Source organism: Thermobia domestica, chromosome 18, assembly GCF_964235325.1.
Source record: "Thermobia domestica chromosome 18, izTheDome1.hap1.1, whole genome shotgun sequence".
NCBI lineage: Eukaryota > Metazoa > Arthropoda > Insecta > Zygentoma > Lepismatidae > Thermobia > Thermobia domestica.
The window spans coordinates 79914798-79936275 of record NC_137471.1 but is presented as its reverse complement, the minus strand read 5'-3'; the positions used below and the strand labels follow the sequence as shown (position 1 = coordinate 79936275).

The following is a 21478-nucleotide window of genomic DNA, read 5'->3' as shown; positions in this document are numbered from 1 at the left end:
ACATACTTGGCTAAATACTTCAGAGACAAACTACATTTTTAAAATGTAACTCAACAATTTTTTGTGGGGGGTGGGGGGGTGATTTAATCATCATTCTTCTATAAGAAAAATTTTCGTCCCATTTCCAAGACAAATATCTCACAGAAATAGTAGTAACTTAAACTGGGGAAGATTTCGACGTCTGCTGCCCTTCGGAATCTTTGAAATTTCCTTAAAGGAATAATCGCCCTCAGAAATTCTAGTTGATCTGTATATATATATATATATATATATATATATATATATATATATATATATATATATATATATATATATATATATACACTAGTGAGGCGTCAGCTGGCTTCAGGAATCTTTTATACTGTTCAATATAGAATATATTTGTGTATCTCTCTTACAGAGTCCAAGGAAATGCACAATTCTCATTCTTTGCAAGGAAAGAGAGAGAGAGAGAGAGAGAGAATGTAAGCAGAAAAGGTCAGCAGGAACTGCGGTTTTTGAAGAAAAGTTTTGCAAAAGTTGAAAGCTGGGGAAAGGAGGCGTGGCAAGACTTGCGCAACAGAGGCGTATCACGGCAATCAAAGTGGGTGGATCGTGCGTCATTCTATAGCTGCAACGAAACCACTCCAAGAGAGAGAGAGACTTTATACATCGTTCCAAGAGAGTTTCATCGTGTACTACAAAACGTGCTGTACACATCCGAAAACCCTCAGTCGGCTTTCTACGTCCGCGCTCACTAAACTAGCAAGCTTACCATATATATATATACATACTCACATACACACATACTCACATAAACCCTTCGTCGCTCGCCGAGGCATCACCAACAGAAAACCGTTCCAGTCAACAACAGGTGTCATCCGCTAAAAGTTACAAAAGTACCGCCGCTTTCCTCAAAGAATAACAGGTAGGTCTTTCGTACAGAAACAAATCCGAGAAGTTCTGCTAATTCTTATATATGTTAATAGTAATAAAATTTACTTCGGAAAGTTTCCTCTAAATGTCTTAATCAAGTTGTTTGAAGTTTTGTGGTTCTTTTTTTTTTTTTTTTTTTTGTTTTTTCTTTCTTTTTGCGCGATTGCCCCTCTTTTTAACACTGAAGCTTCATACAAAACGGATACTGCTCAAAGAGGCAGCTGCAGGTTTTATACGAGGATTGTTTGATATTTCCTCCGGGAAAGCAATAAGAAGGCCAGGAATACAAGAATGAAACGTATTATCTACTTTAGACAGTTTAATGTCTCTTTTCAGTACCGTTATTGGCTATTTGACCACTGAGCCTATAGTGTACGTTGGGATCTGAATCCCTTCCTAGAATCGAACTGAAGTCTAGGGACCTCATAATCTCAGTGGTAGAGCATTCACTTCTGGTGCATGGGGTCCCTGGTTCCATTCCAGCTCGCGCCAAGTGAGCTTCGTGGTGGACAAACACCTTGTGTGTGGTTTTCTCGGAGTTGTCCCGTTTCCTTCCACTTTCTTCATTCTACCATTTCTCATCATCACCATTCCCTTTAGCCTCGCCGGTATAACCGTGGAAAGAAAACTTAAAGATATTTTCGAACCAAATCTATACGAAGAAGAAGTGAGCACTTTCCATTTAGACGAAAGAGGTCATTTGGCTCAAAAGGAACTCTTTCCTTTTCCTGTTAGATTATATGGATCAAAATATGTGTTTTAGCCTGAGATCCACACATTACTTAGATGTTTCCATAGCTGGAACCAAATTCGAGATCATTAACATTGAAAGGGCGCATATTCTCCGTCTTCACGACTCGAAAGATATACTTCCGCTTCGTAACTGATGTTTATAGAGACTTTATAAAATATGTTTCTGAGTGCTTGCTAATATTTAGACATTTCCTGTTAAGTGGCCATACTGTGTTCTGTATGTTGTTTTCTTCTGTGATATTTGGGTTTGAGTTATTACTTCCAAGTAACGATAGGAGAGAAGAAAGTACGGTGATCTTGAAAACATCAAATTCGAAATTTTAAAGCATTTACGCATTTCATGGTACATGCTGAAAAAAAAAGTTATTTTTGAAATGTTTGCCCGTTCGTGTGTTCATTCAAAGTAAACATGTTTAGCCGCCTAGAAACCATATAGTTCAACGTATGAGCATCTAATTTTAAACTTTAGGTTTGTAGAAGATTCTCAACGGAGACAGGATTGAGTTTTCTTCCTACCCTTGAAACAAAGATTAGATTACTGAAGGCTGATTTTTTTTTAAATGCTATTTTCTCGAAGATTACTCTAACGATTTTGCTCATACTTCGTATGTCAACATTTCATAAAAAGTATTGTACTGCGATATAACGCATTTCTCTGAGAAAGATTCATAAGGTAGAGTTTACTCTTGGGATGATTTTTTGGGCAGTTTTTCAAAAACGACTGAAACAATTTTGTTCAAATTTCATAAATAAATGCTTCATTAGTAGCCTGACAATACGGCATGACTCATTTGCCTGATAACGAAATCCACAAGGAGTAGGTTACTCTTGGTGGTAAAGTTTATTTGAGCGATTATCTCAAAAAGGTCTGTCAATTTTGTTAATATTTCATTAATACGGGATCGGTAATTTCTGCATGGAACAATGCACAAACGATAATTTATTCTTAAGGGTCGATTTTCTTTACGGATGTTTTTTTCTCAAAACCGACGCATGAGATTTCCGTAATATTTTGTAAATAAATATTTCATTAATTAGTTTTTCTTTCGGAGGTGAGTTTTATTCGGATGATTATTTTTCAAAATATATCTTGGTAATTTTGTCTATATTTCACAAATAAATATTTCAGTAATAACTGGAGCATAACGTGATATAGATTAAAAAATTGAAGCAAGAACTCTTACCTTTTTTTAGGATGTTTTGCATCATCATGGCAACATGGGCCCCAATGGCTCAGTGGTAAAATGCTTACATCTGGTGCGTGGGGTCCCTGGTTCGATCCCCTGCCAAGAAAGTTTGGGGTGGACAACATCGTATCCGGGGTGTCCTTGGGATAATCCCGTTTTCTCCGACTTTTTCATTCCACCAATGCTTTCATCATCATTCACTTGATTTAATCATCGTCTTCCTTAATGGGGCCGCAGTAGCTCAGTGGTAGGGCGTTCACCTCTGGTGCTTGGGGTCCCGGGTTCGATCCCAGCCCCCGCCATGTGAACTTTGTGGTGGACAAACACCGTGTGCGTGGGTTTTCCCGACGTTCTCCCGTTTCCTCCCACTTTCTTCATTCCACCATTTGATTCGTTACTCATCATTACCGTCTCCTTTAGCCTAACCGGCATAACCGTGGGACGTAAAACTCAAAGATTTCATTTCATTTTTTTCGTCTTTCTTAACCTAAAGGGCATAATCATCGAACGTTATCAGCGCTGTGAAAAGTTGTTTTCCTCGATTTTCACGAAAGATACGGATATGAGACTTCATCGTCAAGCATATTATTCTAATTCTGTCCTATTGACTGATAGATGTCTCTTCCTTGAACAATATTATAGTTAAATAAATAAATAAATATTAAAGTGTAAGAGTTATATAATTTTATTGTATATCTCATAAGTCATATTTATATACTATTGTTTATGGTAGTGTCACTGTGATGAGCTTGATGAGAGTCTAATGTGTGGCATGGTTGCAGTACACTATCAATTTTGATATTTACAAAATAGGTATCTGGCGATTTTCTCGAAAATTACACATGAGAATGTACAAAATAGGTTTCTGGTTACTTTCTCGAAAAACAACGCCTGAGAAAGTAAGTTTCTGGCGATTTTCTCGAAAACTACTTAGAAGATTTTCAAAATAGGTTTCTGGCAATTTTCTCGAAAACTACTTAGAAGATTTTCAAAATAGGTTTCTGGAGATTTTCTTGAAAACTACGCCTTATGGTTTACAGAATACGTTTCTGGCGATTGTCTCGAACATTATGCATGAGGATTTACAAAATAAATGTGACGACTTTCTCAAAAACTACGCATACGGATTTACAATCAACCATATAATTTTGTTTAGGCCAGAGAAATCCATCAATTGGTATGTGTCTCACCTATGGATATTTCTTTCCTTCCATTATTCAATTGTAATATTGTAGAATTATATAAAACTTTAAATAATACAATCGCAGAACTATTAAAAGTAAATATTTTGCTTTAATTTCTAACGGCTCTGTAACGAGAACATAAAGATTTTAACGTTCTATATGGTCGAGAATGAAAAGGTTATGGACAATTACTTCCCACATCCAAAATCTGCACCCTTTGTTTATTCGTCTGTTTTAAATATTGAGATTTGGTTTCCAGTGATGAGTACGAATGTGTATTTTGCGTTCTTGGATTGTATCTCGAAAGTAAGAAAGAGCTATTAAGAAATAGGATTGATATCCCAAATGAGTAACTTATATTTATTTGCTTGTTTTTAATAACATTTTCACACATTTTGTGAACTGTTTTGTCAGTGGCATCTTCAAGAGATGAATCTACTGTGAGAGCCTTTCGAGAAAAGATAGGTCCCGGCTAAGTGACCGGGGAAAGAATATTCGCAATGAGAGTTCGTCTTTGTAATTAAATGCAGTTCCGAGCTCCCGTGTGTCTAAACGGTTAGCGTACGCGCCTTTGGCGTGGGAGATCCGGGTTGGATTCCCAGCGGGAGCTCATGTGGTTCGGATCCCACATTAATTAGTTGGTTCAATTCTCATATAACCTCGCTGCTGAACGGGACATTAAACTCAAAATCAAATCAACTCAAATGCAGTTCCTCTCTTTCCAATTAGTGAACAGAGTTATCGAACTTTGTAAATTAATTTTGTAATTACTGTTAAGGATTAATTGTTAGATTTCTGAAATTTCGGCATCTATGGCAATGTTAGCCCTGACGGATGATGTCCCTCAGCGATCACACTATCCGAGGAAAGGGAAGGAAGAAAGCACCTGGGATCTGTATGTTAGGTACAATTCCGGCATTTGTCTGCAGTATGAATGAGGAAAATTCAGGAAAGCCACACTCAGGATGCCTGGTCAAGAAAAGCTTTTATACTTTTTGGACCGAGTGTACCCTTCGTGAATCGAATCCGGGATTTCTCGTACCAGAGACGAGAGTGTTAGCGACTACGCTACGCTGGGTCACGTAATTGCTGTTAAACACCACATCGCACGTGAATTCAAAAAGAGATTCTTCTGCGAGCGAGGGTGGCGCAATAGTAAAGCGCTCTCACCTACAGAGCAGGGGAGGGGGTTCCTCACGCTTTTCTAGGCCATGTTAGTTTCTTGCGGACAACATCTTATCAGTGAGTTTTCCCGGGTTTCTCTTAGTTTCTCTCACTTCTATTTCTACCAATTCTTCCACAATGTGGCGCGGAAAACCCAGGTTCGATTCCCGGTGGGAGCTCATGTGGTTCGGATTCCACGTTAATCAGTAGGTACACGTCTCATATAGCCTCGCTGCTGAACGGGACGTAAAACTCAAAATCAATCAATCAATCAATCTTCCACAATGATTCACTTTTATTAATCTTTCGCTCCCTTAGTCTAATGGACATAATTAGGGGTGTTTTACTACAGATTTTATTTCATTTCATAAAGAAATTCGCCACTAGAAAACTTCGACTACATATAATTTTACATACTGTTAACATTACAAGTAATTAGTATGTACGTAAAAAAGTATGTATGACAACGTCACGAAAAGACATACAATATATTGAGGAATAGATAAAATATATTGAGAGCTGTGTAATTTACTACGTATGCAGTATAATAAAGATTTCTTCCAGCAAAATTAAAAACTGCCAGTTACTGTTGAGAATGAACGACATTCTTTTTTTTTAAAAGAAAATTAGCTTTTCGGTTTTCTCAAAAACATGACGCTTTGTCCTCAAGAATGTGATTTTGTTGAGTTCAGTGTCATCCACCCATTCATACATACATCAAATGTTGAGGTTATTTTTAGTTAAACAGAAATAAAAAAGAGTTAATCAAAACTTTGGACTATAACTCATTAACCAAAGAATTTAAGAGTTAACCAAAATTTAGGGCTATATGTCTCATTAACCGAAAAACATTTAAAAGATAATCATCATTTTGGGCTATATCTCATTAACCTGAAAATTTAAGAGTTAATCATAATGTTATTTCGTTCACCGAAAAAAGGAGAGTTAATCATAATTTTGGACTATATCTCATTACAAAAAAGAGTTAATCATAATTTGGGACAATATTTCATTAACCAAAAAAATTTAAGTGTTAATCATAATTTTGAGTCATATATCTCGTTAACCGAAAAAATTAAAGAGTTTATCATAATTTTTGGCTATATCTAATTCAACGAAAAATTTAAGAGTTTATCATAATGTTGTGCTATATCACATTCACCGGAAAATTAAGAGTTAATCATAATTTTGGGCTATACCTCATTACAAAAAAATAAGAGGTAATCATAATTTTGGACAATATCTCATTAATCATACTATTTTATCTTTTTACTATTGTGTCATTTAGTTAACATTTTGATTAAGGTACCAGTTCCATACTAATATTGGCATGGTTCTCGTAATGCATCTACTTTTAAGTTTTAGTTTTTACTGAGTTTTCTAGAAAACTGCTCATGTGAATTTACAATCACCCATACAATTTTGTTCAGCTTAATACGACCTATCGGATTGGTATACGTTTCCTCTTTGGACAAATTTTTCGCTCTTAAAAGATAATAATATTATTATAAAAAAATATTACTGAAATAAAGCGACAAAGATGAGCAAATTTGGTATTTGCTTTTGTTAGTTGATCAATGTCGGGAAACGCAAAGAAATTAATTAGAACTGACCTGTCATTATGATTATGCTCGTACAGTCACGTTAACAGAAGAATCTTTCACTTATTTGACATGCAGAAGCTTTTACGAATATACGTACCCTTTAAGGAAGGAATAATACGTGTATATATATAAATCGATACACCTGTACGACAATATTGGTGCGAACAGAGATTTCAAAAGGATAATGAGTACTCACTTTTGGAAGATTACCGAACCTTTTGAGCCGCGATAGGGAATAAGAAATGTATGATGATTGTGAAGAAAAACTGAACTTAAGATTGCAATTAGATTCATAGATTTCATAGCTCATACACTCTAAAAAGAGGTTATATATTTGTTAGTATACTTGCCTTGAAGTCATATCATTCAAGGAATCAAGATTAAATTTTAATTTTTTTATAAGATTTTTCCAGAGGGATTTTTCGATTTTCTTCCTACTCCGCAAAATAGCAATAGTTGACTGAAGGATGAGAATCAAAATTTCTGATTTTCTCGAATATAACTCGGCTAATGTCACTGACAACCATTTAATATGGTATTATGTCGTTTTTCTAGGGAAAAAAAATCCAAAACGGGTAGTTTAGTCTTTGGCGCAAGTTCTTTCTGAATGATTTTCTCAAAAAAAAGAAAAGAAAAGAAAAGAAAAGAAAAGAAAAGAAAAGAAAAGAAAAGAAAAGAAAAGAAAAGAAAAGAAAAGAAAAGAAAAGAAAAGAAAAGAAAAAAGATTGAGACAAGTTTGTTCATTTTTCACAAATAAATATTTCGTTACTAACCCTATAATAGAAGTAAGTCACTTCTTTTTTTAAAAAAATCCTCAACGGGTACTTTACTCTTGGGGTGATATTTTATATATTATAGATTTTAGAGTTTTTAAAAATATATAACTCAGGCGATTTTTTAAATTTTTAATATACACATATTTAACTACTTTCATGAATAATTTAGCAATATGTAATTTATTGTTAGGGGTTGAAGTTTTCTTTTTCCTGATAGTTCCGACAAGAACTGCTCAGTTATCTTGTTCGTATTTCATAAACTAATATTTCTTTAACTACCTTATAAGTTGGTGTAAGTCATTTCTCCTGGCGACATTCACAAGAGGTAGTTTATTCTTTAAGCTGAACTCCCTTCGGGCAATTTTCTCAAAACCTGTTCTCGAGATTTTGTTCATGTATCACATATAAATATTTAGTAACAATCCTTACTATTTACTATGTCCTTTCTCATTAAAAAAAAAAAAAACATAAAAGAGAGTTTACTCTTCGGGATGATTTTTTTCTTCGAAATTTATTAAAAGAAATACCCGTTATAATTTTGGTCATGCTTTACGAAGTGCTTCTGAAATTACTGCAGAGTGACTTAATTTGAGGGTAGCCCGCATAGACTACCCGCCTTTCGTGCGAGCGGTCCCGAGTTCGATCCTTAGTGTGGATACTCGGTCGAAAAGGTGTAACAGCTTTTTCAGGAAACTTATTCTGAGTGAGATTTCCACTGATTTTTTTTTCTAATTCACCCAGATAAATGCTGGGACGGTACCTACTATAATGATCCCAGGCCGCATTCTTTGCAGTGTCTTCGCCTATGGACGCCATCCTTCATGTGTGTGAAGGGCAGGGACGTACGCAATGCGTGGGTCGTGGGGGTCCGGACCCCCCTCCCCCCGAAATTTCTACTTTTGTGTAAATTTAGCATAATTTTAGGAGCAATTTTAGGAATTTTAATATAAAATACCCTAATATTGAGTTTGGACTTCTCCCGAAATAAATTCCTGCGTACGCTACTGGTGAAGGGCTAACACGGCCATAGGAGCCGAAAGCTCACAAATCTAATCGCTAATCCTAATTTCCTTAATTTAAGAAATACGAGAAGGTTTAGTGTGGTGATCTGTACCTTTCATATTTTGTGTTGTTTCGATGTTTCTAGTCTGAATTTTCTACCACATATACTTAAGGTAACTAGTACTACAAGCAGAGGTAGAGAGTGGCCAGATTCCTTTCCCTGTCTTTCTAAAAGGTATATATGGAAATATGGAAATTAGGGGTTGGATGAATAAATTGAAAACTAGGATTAGAAATATTTTGTATATAAGAACACTAAGGTGCCCAGAAGGAGGTCATGACGTTATAATTGGCCATTAAACTTTTATAAGAAGCGAAAAATGTGCTTGGCAGTAAGAAAAGTTATATATCCTTCTGGTATAGACAACCAACAATGCTTTGCTGCTCTATGGGTTGCGTAGAAGCTATGTAATATTATGGCTTTACACGATAGAGTACGATCAAGTCGAATTTACATGAAGATGTTAACGGAATGATTCCATTAAAAAACTCGGCCGTAATATTCGCTCTAGCTATCTATTGCGGACGAAAATTTCAGAAATTCTCTTTAGTTCAAAACTTATTGTGTGAAATAACGGACGGACTAACAGTACAATCTTGTAACTTCCACTGAGTGATCCTAATAAAGAAAACTATATAATTTGGACACATAGACAACACTTATAATCATTACGGAGAGCAGTGTACTAGAAATCGGAATCACTTAGAAAGCTCAAAAGCAGATGTTGCTTGTATAGATACAGATGTCGGAAAATCAAGGCTTATGTCACGGGGTTAACGGTGGCTAGCGGAAGACCGTGGAGCATGCAACCTTCTCAGTTGCGACAAGTGACCTGTCAATAATAGCAGAATACCTATGATGATGATTATGATGAATGAGACGAATCTCTAGTGTTGAGAACCTTTAACACCAGAGTAATTAATGTTTCATTGTATAAAGGTAACCAGGAATGTTCTGTCGCTTTGTGTGGAGGTCTTTGTTCAATTGGTCCTCACAACGTAAGTTGAATGCGAACGAAGGTAAGGCGAAGGTCAGTTGTTGCTGTGGGTATATCCAATATACTACCTGGTTGTGGCAGTTTAGTTACGTCGTGGACTTGCGTAAGGACAAAGTGAACAAGGGACTTCCACTGAGCATCATAACAGAGTGTATGCTGTATGAGTTCAAACTGGGGTCAAACTCCGCTGCAGCGGAGCGGAAGATATGCGAGGCCTTTGGTGAGGGTGTCGTGACTACGCAGACAGTGCAGTGGTGGTTTAACAACTTTAAGGACAGTGATGAAACATTCAAAAACGCACCACGTGCCGGAAGACGAACACATGTACAAAATTAAGATCTTCAGGCAGCAATTGAGGCGAAAAATGGCCAGACATGAGAGGAACTGCGACTACAATTCACTGTGATTGGAGAAACTATTCGGAAGTATCTGCCTCCATCAACTTGAGAAGCCCTACAAGTTGGGTTGACGACTCCCACATGATTTTATTCCGGGCAGTGAGGCAACCTGCATTTCTTTGCTGTCTCGCTGAGGAAGGGGCCATTTGTGGACAGGGTGTTGACATGTGATGAGAAGTGAGTCCTGTACGAAGCTCTACGGCACCGTTACAATTGGTTAGCATCCCATGAACGCTTCCTAAACAGCCGAAACCAGTACTGCACCAAGAGAAGGTCCCTTAGTGTGTGTTTGGTGAACTGCTCACGGCATCGTGCATCGTGAACTACTACCAGCTGGTCAGAGCATCAATGTAACTGTGTACTGCCAGCAGTTGAGCCGTGTTCAAGAAAAACTCAAAGCTCTGGAGCCAGCACTTCTGAATCGCAGAGGTGTCCTTCTGTTACAGTGCAACGGTAAGCCCCACGTGGCTAGGATGAAGCGAGACACCATTCTACGCTTTGGATGGGAAACACTATTGGATCTACCATACTCCCTGGACATTCCACCGTCCGATTATCACCTGTTTTATTCCTTGAACAATCACCTTAGAGGACGCCAGTTCAAATCCCTAGTAGAGGTGCTAAATGCATTTGATACCTTTATCGCTTCACGGTCCACCAAGTTCTACCGCGAATGAATCTGTGGCTTCCAGAATGTTGACAGAAGGTCATGAATGCTGATAGGGGCTATTTTTTATCTTCCAGGTACGTCTTAGGTAACATATCGATGTTCGAAGGTGACTGGTGAAAAAGCGATAGGACATTCTTACTTACATTTATGGGATCAGTACACAATAGCGGAGCGAAATTTGAGAGTGTGAGTGCGTAGATGTTCACCTTGTATTGTGATGTTATTAGTGTGCTAACGATTAGACTCATGAGAGTATATTTCACTATTATTGTCACATTAAAAAGTAGTGTGGTTCTCGTTCAGCATCAATTTAAAGATTTACAAAAAAATCTCCGTTTTTCGAAAACTACGCAACAGATTTCACACTTACGAGTATGATTTTGTTCAGCTGAATGAGATTTATCGATTGACATATGTCTTTCCACATTTTTCGTCACGCTGTAACACAGTATATAGTGAAAATCAACCGCGGATCCAAGGGGGGCTATAGGGGCTATAGCTCCCTTGATCCTCAAGTATACACTGGATAAAATGGACTTCAATGTTACTTTACATCGGATAAAGCTGCAAACTATGGTTTAGCCCCTCCCTTGATCATATCCTGGATCCGCCACTGGTGAACATAAATGTAGGTTATATATTTAAACACGCAGAGAATCTGTAGGTACCAGCTTCATGATTATTAATCTGATCATTTCATCTAATTATTAATAACTAAGGCGTAGGCGCTTTTGGCGTGGAAGACCCTAGTTCGATTCCCGGCGGTAACTCATATGGTTCGGATCCCACGTTAAGCAGTAGGTCTACGTCTCATAAAGCCTTCCTGCTGAAATGGACTCCATAACTCAAAATCAAATTAAGTAATTAACAAATGTGACTTAAACTCAAAAAAGTTTATCGTCGACAAAACAATATCTTGTTGTTATTTTCTATAAGGTCACGTTTTTTGTTACTCATTTTTATAAGGTCTTGCTTTATATCGTCTTCCCATCATCTTTCGGTCGCGTCTAAACGTCTCTTTTTATTCAGTTCCTCAATTAGAAACAGTGTGTCAAACAACACCCTAGCCAATTCCAGATGTTTCCATGTTTCACTTATTCCTCGTTTTAAAGGATAAGAAGGGAGTAATTGCAATCCAACGTTACCGAATCCCGACACTTAAGTCCGACACTTTCGTATTATTCACAATATAATACGAAAGAAAAAAAACAATAATACAGAACAGTACTTTTAATCAAACACTTATCCAATCTGACAGTGTAACATACCTCTGTAATTTTCTGTATGTAAAAATGGAAGTAGGTATGTATGTTTCAGCATAACTCTAGAACGCCCGAAATAATTTCAATCAAGTATATATATATATATATATATATATATATATATATATATATATATATATATATATATATATATATATATATATATATATATCACTTAAATTCCAGGAAAAATACTGTAAGATATCCGCTAGCACCAAGGTGAAGTAGAAAGATGATAAATTCAACATTTAACAGATTAGGAAACCCTTCATAAAATAAACCATGTTGGTTGCCTACACAACAGGGGTAACACCTTCATTGAATTTCGTATTCTACGGGAAGAAGGGGTTCAAATATTTGCCATAAACGTATTCTTCCCGTGCAAAGAATGGAAATTGCAGGTAGAGGCAACGAGGAGTTTGTTGCTTGTCTTTATTTATTGAACTCAGTTCCTTACTTTCAAATATTTTTCATAAACATTATTCTTCCCGTGTGCAGAACGGGTATTTCAGATAGTATACACTTTCAGATAGAATTTCAGATAATAATACAAATGACTCCGGTACTGGCTACTCCAAATGTTTACCGTTGCTCTCGACATGCGTTAAACAGAGGTCCATAAACCGGAGAGATGTGAATATTATCCGTATGATATTCGATGATGGCCTAGAAGTTGTGAAATTCCACATTCTATATTCTTCTAAATTCATTCCTTTGTTCTTTCCTGCATGCTATGTATTTTTGATGTAATATTTTGAAATCTCTTCACTTGTACACCCAGCCACAAAGGTATTTTCTTCCTAAGTGCTCTAATTCCATTACTTGGGGTCCAGGTAATTTGCAGTTGTGAAAACGCCTAGAAGAATGCAACCCAACTTACACGTAACTTTTCTCGGCACTGACAGCAGTTGGTAGCTTTGATCCAGGTGTTTATGCAGATAAAAGTAGGTGACTAACGAAACAGTTCTCCATTCTAAGATGAATCCCTATGGTTCGAATCGTGTTTTCCAAATAACACCATATATTTATCTTAATATTGCGGTGTATGTAATGTATTATTTCTTTATATACTGTATGTTTAGAGAAATAAATACTGACCAAGCATGAATCAGAAAATGCTTGAAAGTAGCTGAAAATATCAAATCTAGAACAACTGCTAGAAATAAGTTAGTAAATGATTGCCTTAATTGAGAGAACTTCTGCAATTCTCCTCATTCTGACATCTTTTTTTTTTTTTTTTTTTTTTTTTTTTTTTTTTTGCATGAGAGATCTTTCTTGTCACACTGAGTATGTATTGAAATTGAAACATTTGAAAAAGTTTCAACCTGGCCGAGATTCGAACCCGGGCCCGCCGGACACGCTAACGAATTATCTACCGCGTCACTTAACCTTTTGTCTAAACTTTTAGCTAGTTAAAATCGTTGCACGTAAGACTATACAAACTACTAATGCTCGTATGAGAAGATGTTCCTTATGACTGTCACAATGAATTACTCGAGATTTCCTTCTTTAACTCAAAAGCAAGTACTGGTATATAGACCTTCGACAATGAGGAAAATATCACGAAACGTTCTTCAAGCTGAGGCTACTTCATTGTTTTCAACTGCTCCCGATTTACATTACTACTATTCTTCCTCATTGTAACTTCTAATTTCCAAAGAAGAAGAGCCGGGAGCATTTACGCCGATCCCAAGAGTTTCAGTATTCACACGCTACCCTAACCAGCTGTTTGAAGTTGATCATATAAAATGTACAAAAAAAAATTGAGCAAGAGAACAGAACCTAACCAACCCCTGCGGGGCTTCTAACCCGTTCCTACTACTACTACTACTACTACTACTACTACTATTATTATTATTATTATTATTATTATTATTATTATTATTATTATTATTATTATTATTATTATTATTATGGATCCGTATAGCATAGTAAAACTGAAAGCTTATTTTAATGAAAAAAGTGTTATGAAAATTCAAAAATCTTTGGGCAAGGTTTGAACCCACGCTAAAAACTATTTTCATTACTAGAACGTTGCCCTAGAACACTCGGCCACGAGGGCCGACTGCAGTTGGCCTTAATTTCAGCTATATGTAGGTCATGACTCTTGATGTCCTATCGGCCAATAAGATCACAGGATATCTGAAATTCTTGGAATCTCCCGCACACCAAGGTCTGCGGGGTCGTTGTTACGCTTCTGGGCCCGTTCCATACACGACAAATTAATTAAGGGGACAATATTGACAAATCTGACAATAATATACGAATATATGTTATTTCTATTGCCCCTAATGGTAGACTTTTTTTTTATGGAAATGGGCCCACGACTCATTATTGTTTTATTTACCTTTAGTGTGCTGTTCTGTTTATGTAATATAGTGAACCTGTTTGATGCTTCATTTCTAATTTCATGTTCGTATCGTATATGGAGTAAGAAAATTCTGTCTCAAAATGGGTCCCCTCGAACGGAAGGAAGTTTCTCGGGGGGTAGTTGCCCCCCACAAGTTACGGCTCTGCCGATGACGTAGGCTCAACTTGAAGAACATTTCTTGGTATTTTCCTCATTGAGCAACGTGCATATAACTTGTTTTTCAGTTAAGCAAGGAAACACTCACGCAAGTTGCTTACATTTTCTTATTTATATTTTTACTTATATTTACTTTATATTTATTTGTTTTTGTTATATTTGAGTACCTTGTTTATATTTTTCCATAAAACGACTTTAACTAGGTATTAGTTTGAGTGGAAGTTTAAGTGGTGCGGTAGGTGAGTGGTTAGCGCATTTAACTTCTAATTCGTGGACCCTGGTTTGAATCCCGGCCAGGCTGAAACTTTTTCAAGCGTTTCTGTTTCAATTTCAATTTCAATGCATAGTCAGTGTGACAAGCCAGATCTTCTCTCCTCCAGAAAGAAAAAGATGTTGGAATGAGGAGAATTGGAGAAGGTCTCTCAATGGAGGCAATCATTCACAAATTTATTTCCAGCAGTTGTTCTAGATTTGATATTTTCAACTACTTACAAGCATTTTCTGATTCATATGTGATCAGTGTTTTTATTTCTTTGAATATACAGTATATAATGAAAAAAATACATTACATACACAGCAATAGTGAGATTAACATATGATGTTCATTGGACAACATGCTCGGACCCAGGGAGATTGATCTCATAATGGAGAAATGTTTCGTGCGTCATATACTCAAAATTTTACTTCCATACAGACTTGACTCAGTGCTACCAAGTGCTGTCAGTGCCGAGAAAAGTTACGTGTAAGTTTGATTGCATCTGTCTAGGCGTTCTCACAACTGCAAAAGACCTGGACCCCAAGTAATGGAATTTGAGCACTTAGGGGGGAGATACTTTTGTGGCTGGATGTACGAGTATTAACTGCAGATACGGTATTAGTCTGTGTTAAAATTATGATGTATTAACACTACTTTTTCCTGTGTACAGACCAAATGCCTTCCAGTATTCCAGTGAACAATATTTTCTCATGTCCTTTGCGACTAAAACATCTTTATTGAATTCATACATTTTTTTTTTTCGGAGGATATTACCCACGTACATTTCCGAATTGTTATCATATTCTATCTATTCCCTCCCCCTTCTATAATAGTTAGTAATTGGCTTGCAAACATTTATGAAGCTGCATTTCCTGTTACTTACGTAAATTGAACAGTTTGTTAATGTAAAAACAATTAAAAATCGGTAGGGCATCAATAGAAGAGTATCAAAATAGACACATAGACTAAGAAATCTAAAATACCAAAATAGATGTAACTCAAAATTAAGGTTACTCCTAGGTAATGGATGGTAGAGCGTATTTAGCGTTTTGAAATGAAGCAATACTTGTTTCCAACAGGAACGGATCCATTGGGGGCGATCGAAGCGATTGCTCCTCCCCCTCCCCACCAGAAGAGGAAACTTTCCTATTTTATATATAAATAACACCCATCCCAGAGTTTGGAGCTCTTAAAAGTAGCTCTAAGTAGCAGTATTACAACCCAATGACCCCCCCCCCTCTAGCTGTCCGTCCTAGCGCTGTAGGTTAGATATGGGATGTTGTCAGTATAATATATGTGTATACTTAAGATAATGTTTGCCCATGTTCTTCCTCTGTGTTCGTAGGTTCATATTACACAGCATACTGACACCAAGTCTACCATATTGAGAGTTCGTGGTAAGAATATGTCTACCACAACGCTTGTTCCTCTCCAAAGCTCTCCGTTTCTTCTCCGTATTGTATTTTCCCTCGAAATCGGTCTTCAAAGGCCTTATGTTATCGCGAGTGGCATATTCTTGTCATCATGATTTCCTCCTTCTGGAGTTGATGTCAGTTAGTCCATGGGGTGACCAACGTATGTTCATAGTGTCTTCTCACAAAGTTGCAATCTTGGACTTCTTCCAGCATTGCTATGCTATAACCGGGAGTCTCTCCACATCGACCAAGTCGGTGGCTTGCAATGAACCCGGGTGTATTGCTTTGGATTATGATAAGGCTTCCTCTCGCTATGTGCAAAGGGTACTCGCCCGTGGCGAGTACATGGGCGCTGTTGTTAGTTCCATTAGATTACTAACGAACAGCTTAATAATGAATGTCATAACGAATGGCATAAAAATAAGATTTTCTCAACTACAACCACCAGACTTCACCCTCAGGGATATAATTTTGGTTCAGCTCAATATGATCTTTTGATTGATGTCTTACCTTTATGCGATATTATAATTAAACCAAAAAATCAATAAATGTTTCAGAATTTTGGACTATAACCATGCATTGTATTGTTAGTATTATAATGAAAAGTTTCATTACGGTATATCTTAGTCTTATTATGGTATATCAGTTTTATTTTAATAGGAGGCGTGTTTATCAATTTCCGTACTTTTAAAAATATTTTCCTCTATTTTTCACGAAAACAACATACGAGAATTTGCACTCATTCACGCCATTTTGTCTCCGTCCAAACAGATGATTGTTTCCCATAGGACATAACATCGGACAACTGAGTCGCATCATCTTAATATAATAGAATACCATTCCATTGTTATCACCAATGTATTCCACCACAATACGCATCGCGTAGTCAATTTTGACTAAGCACACAGCAAGTTCATTCTTCGTGTTACCTATTTCTTTGTTCAGTACTTCGTGTTGTAATTGTATTGTTTATGCAAATTGTTTAACCCATCCAATTTACTTATTTGATTTTCTTTATAATATCACATCATGTATAAACAACAGAGAACGTGTTCTGCCTTGTAATATACTTAAGCAAAGAAGCATGAACTAGTAAGCTGGTAAGTTTCAAACCCATTTTGGCTCTCACTGGACTTAATAGCTATTGTTTATTGCTAATGTATGTTACAATAGTTTCCAGTTGAATATGCTAATACATAATAAAACGCTTCCTGTTGAACATGTACTGGTACATTAACTTAAACACAGTTACGGCTATTGAAGGAAGTCACGTATCTTTTATACAATAACTTTGAAAATGACGTAAGTTTTTTTCCCCTTAGCTTGTAGCAAAGTTTATTTTTTCCTGATGTCAGTTTCCTGAAGAGTCGCCATTTCTTAAACAGAAATTCCTTTCACTTATCTCTGGAAACTATTTTCTGCAGTTACTACCATAGTTAACTAGAATATTCACACAAAAAATAATTTCAGGGCATTCATATATACTAACAAGTGAACCTAATGTATCACACAATCTTTTGTTGTCTGTATTAATGGAGACAGAACCTTGACAGAGTGAAGTATCATAGAAGCGAGATACGTTCTATAGCGTTAAGCTATTCCACAATGTGTTTCCAATAATCTGGAGTTTATCAACCCAAAGACGTGATCCATACGCAGGTCGAGAGAGGAATACATAGTGTCGCCAAGCAACATGAAAAAACATTAATGTAATTAGGATCTAGTACCGGAAAATTTTGTTTCTAATCATTACTTTAAATTTCTTATTTTGATAGACACATTTTTATTTCAATATTTATTGTCTAATTAGTGTTATTTCTATTCCTATATAAGGCTTACACGCATATACAACCATAAGCAATAAATATCAATATCAAAAAAGCTTACTACAAGCTGGAAATTACTTTTGGTGCTTGCTGGCGAGAGGATGTGATAGAAGGTGGGTCGTGATACCAAATAGGTTGAGGAAAACTTCTATAATCCCTTGGCATTTATTAGAATCATGCTATTGTGTCTTATAAGGTTCTGATGTTAGTATATAGATTCGTAGGTAAGTCCGTTACTCCACACTTTGTAATTGACTGCTAGAACTATTATCTCGACTGAGTTTGTTAATGGAATCAATCCGTTAATGGAACATCTTGACAGTAACGTGACCTTAACTTTCGTTATCCATACTCCATTTATTTATAAGGGTACGTTTCGCGTGATTCTCAGTAGCAGAGTTTATTATATTTTTAAGGTGCTCATCTCTGGTGCGAGGGGTTCGTGGTTCGATTCCTGACCTCGCGAATTTGTGGTGGACAATATCGTGTCTGTCAGTTTGCTCGGAATTCTCCTGTTTCTTTCCATATTCTCGTTTCACAATTCCTTTCATAACAATTCACTTTCAGAGGCCAGGTCCAGCAGGTCCAGACCCCCCTAACAGGCCCGTACACAGACCAAAAATGTAGGGAGGGCCCGGCTGAAGTTTGGGGGTCCTAATCCAACCTTATTATAGTTTATCACCATATTATAGATCATTTGCAAGCCTACCGTGAAGATTTTAGGGGGGCGGCCCCCTAGACCCTCCTGGATACGGGCCTGCCCCAAACTTCCCAACTCAACATACATTTGTACACTTTCTTCATAAAACTATAATTGTTTAACAAAGAAATTATTGATGTAGCATGAAAATTCAATCTCACACTTCATCTGTACTCTTTCTCTTATAAAAACAATATAATTATCATTTGTTTTAATGAAAATATAGGTAGAAGTATTTTACAATTACTTATCGTCTATTTCGGATGGAGAATAATACCCGTTCAATACTATATACACGTAGTAACTTGTAGTATTAGACATCCCCGCCTCCCAAAGTGTGAATCCCTTCAACACAAAAAATTCTGGATGCGCCCATCTTCTTTTAGCCTAAAAGACATTAACGTGAGACGTAGATCTGAAAACGAAATGAAATTTCTATTTATTATTTTATTCAAAATTTTGGAAATAAGATATTTTCAACAAAATTTTACGCCGGAATTTATAAAAAAACGAAGTTTCTCACTTGTACAGTCATTTGATGCGCACGTTAATTATTAGGCGTATAATTTATTATGTTGTACAAAATATAAAAATTAACACTGATGAAATCTTTAAATTTACATCCCACCGTTTTGCCTTTTAGGTTAAAAGGGATGGGTAGGTAAATGTGAATAATTACGAAGAATTTGGTGACATCCGAATGTAGGAGGAAACAAAAGAATAGCAGACATGCGATACAGCGTGTTTCTGAATCCAAGACGACCTCCATTTATTTATAAAGAATTCATCTATAACACATACTCGGTGTATTTCAAGAACCTATTATAAAACTATACTAGGGGACACGGTAGATAGGTGGTAGAGTGTATATCTCTGGTGTAGGGGTCCATGGTTCGATCCCTGTCAATATATGTTTGGTAGATAACATCATCTCCGTGGGTTTTCTCGGGGTACTCCCACGTTCTCATTCTACCCATCCCAGTTTTCCATCATCATTCACTTGCTTTGATCATTGTCTCCTTTAGCCCAACGAATATGATCGTGAGAGTTTAAACTGATATTATTCTTTTTTTTTCTTTTTTACAAAACTATACTAAAAATCAGATCAAATAGAGGCCTTCCTTTGTCTTCCTCACTGAAAGAATCCACTGAATATGCGAACGTTCAAATCTAGAGCGGTAGGAGAGGAAGAAGATAAAAATTAGGGCTTAATGGAAGCCAATGATTCTGTTAAGTAAATAAAAAAAACTCCACTGTGTCTGTCGCAAAAGCTAGACGACCCCATATATTTGGTCACGAAATAGCGGCAAAGGAAAAAAACTCGTTTTGGATTCAGAAATATATGATGTTTCAAACGAGGAGAATTGTTCACCATCAAACAACACCTCTTATTTACAGACAGTAGAGGAAAATTTGTTTATTTAGAGGTAGCTCACTAAGAATCAATTCTCTGGATTTATTTATTTCATGTTACTAATTTGACTATCATATCCAGCCTCCAAGACTAATTTATAGTGGAGTCAGGGGTAAAAGTGAGAGGGAACGCGATGGAACGTCGTCTCCCGCTTCCAGGAAGTATTGTGGCATCTCCTCTCTTTCTTAAAAAGAAGAAAAAAAAGTGCAAAGATAGGGAACGGTGTGACGTCATGAGTCTCCCTACCTTTTCAGATCCACTCTTACGCCTGAGTGGAATAATAATTAAAGATCAATTACAATACAAAACTATGGGGAAGGAAGTATAAAAAGTTTCCTAGTCCTAATTTGAAGATACTATACCGACATTCATGTGGATGTAATAAGCATAACCCCTGAGAAAAACTTGACAGAGTGACAGACTGAAGAGCATAATCATAAGGCTTTCCAATCGTGTAACAAAAATGTTTCTTGCTCCCGTCCAGTTGTATGTGTTTACATTGCTAAAACATGTATAAATGTTTTAACTTCAAAACGGCCCTAATGAATTCTCTATAACTAACTAACTAACTCTATGGCTTATGGAACCCGGAGGTTCAATGCTGCGTTCATAAAAGCTCCACTAACTTCTATCCTTAGCCAACTGGATCCAGTTTCTACTTTGTATTCCAATCTCTGCGAGATCTATCTTAATATTGTCCTTTCATCTACGCTTAGGTCTACCTAATGGTCGTTTTCCGATTGAATTTCCGGTTAAAACTTTGAAAGTCTTTCTACTTTCTTCCATTCGTTCTACATGACCTACCCACCTAAACCTCCTAGACTTGATGACCCTAACAATGTTTGGTAAACCGTATAAATGATGTAGTTCCTCGTTATGAAGTTTCCGTCATTCCCCGTTCCTGTTGGGTCCGAATATTCGTCTCAGAATGAATTCTCCATACTAATAAGAAAAGTAGATTTGATATATCAATATTACGATAATCCAATTATAGGACACTTTGGAAAAATTAGCTTGATTACACAAATCTCTCCTCAATGAGGAAACCTTGGTTTTGTTTTCTGTATATTTCTTTAAATTTATTCATTTTCACAGTCACAGAGCAATATGAACAACGCTAGCAATCCGGCAAAGAGATTTAGCTAAATACAAATGTTGAAAGCTTATTTTGGAGTGGTTTTCGAATTATATAAGGTTCATCACTTTTGACAAAATTACTTAATATAATGTCACATCGTAGATTGAAGATATATTTAGGCCCACTAAATATTTAAAGTAAAAAGAGGTGGAAATCTTGAGTATAAGGCGCAAAAGATTTCAATTCATGAAACAATAGAGACAGTGACATCTGATAAACATAGAATTTG

The 21478-nt window shown here is 36.5% G+C and overlaps 1 protein-coding gene across 1 annotated transcript in view; it reads left to right on the top strand.

Annotated features, from left to right (window-relative positions):
• The first annotated feature begins 639 nt into the window (after nt 1-639).
• Nucleotides 640-21478, top strand: part of LOC145674809 (allatotropins-like) — a 375336-nt gene continuing 354497 nt past the window's right edge. Inside the window, exon 1 of the mRNA XM_081745029.1 lies at nt 640-907. The gene's annotated coding sequence lies outside the window, so the exon portion shown is untranslated. The remainder of the gene's footprint in view (nt 908-21478) is intronic.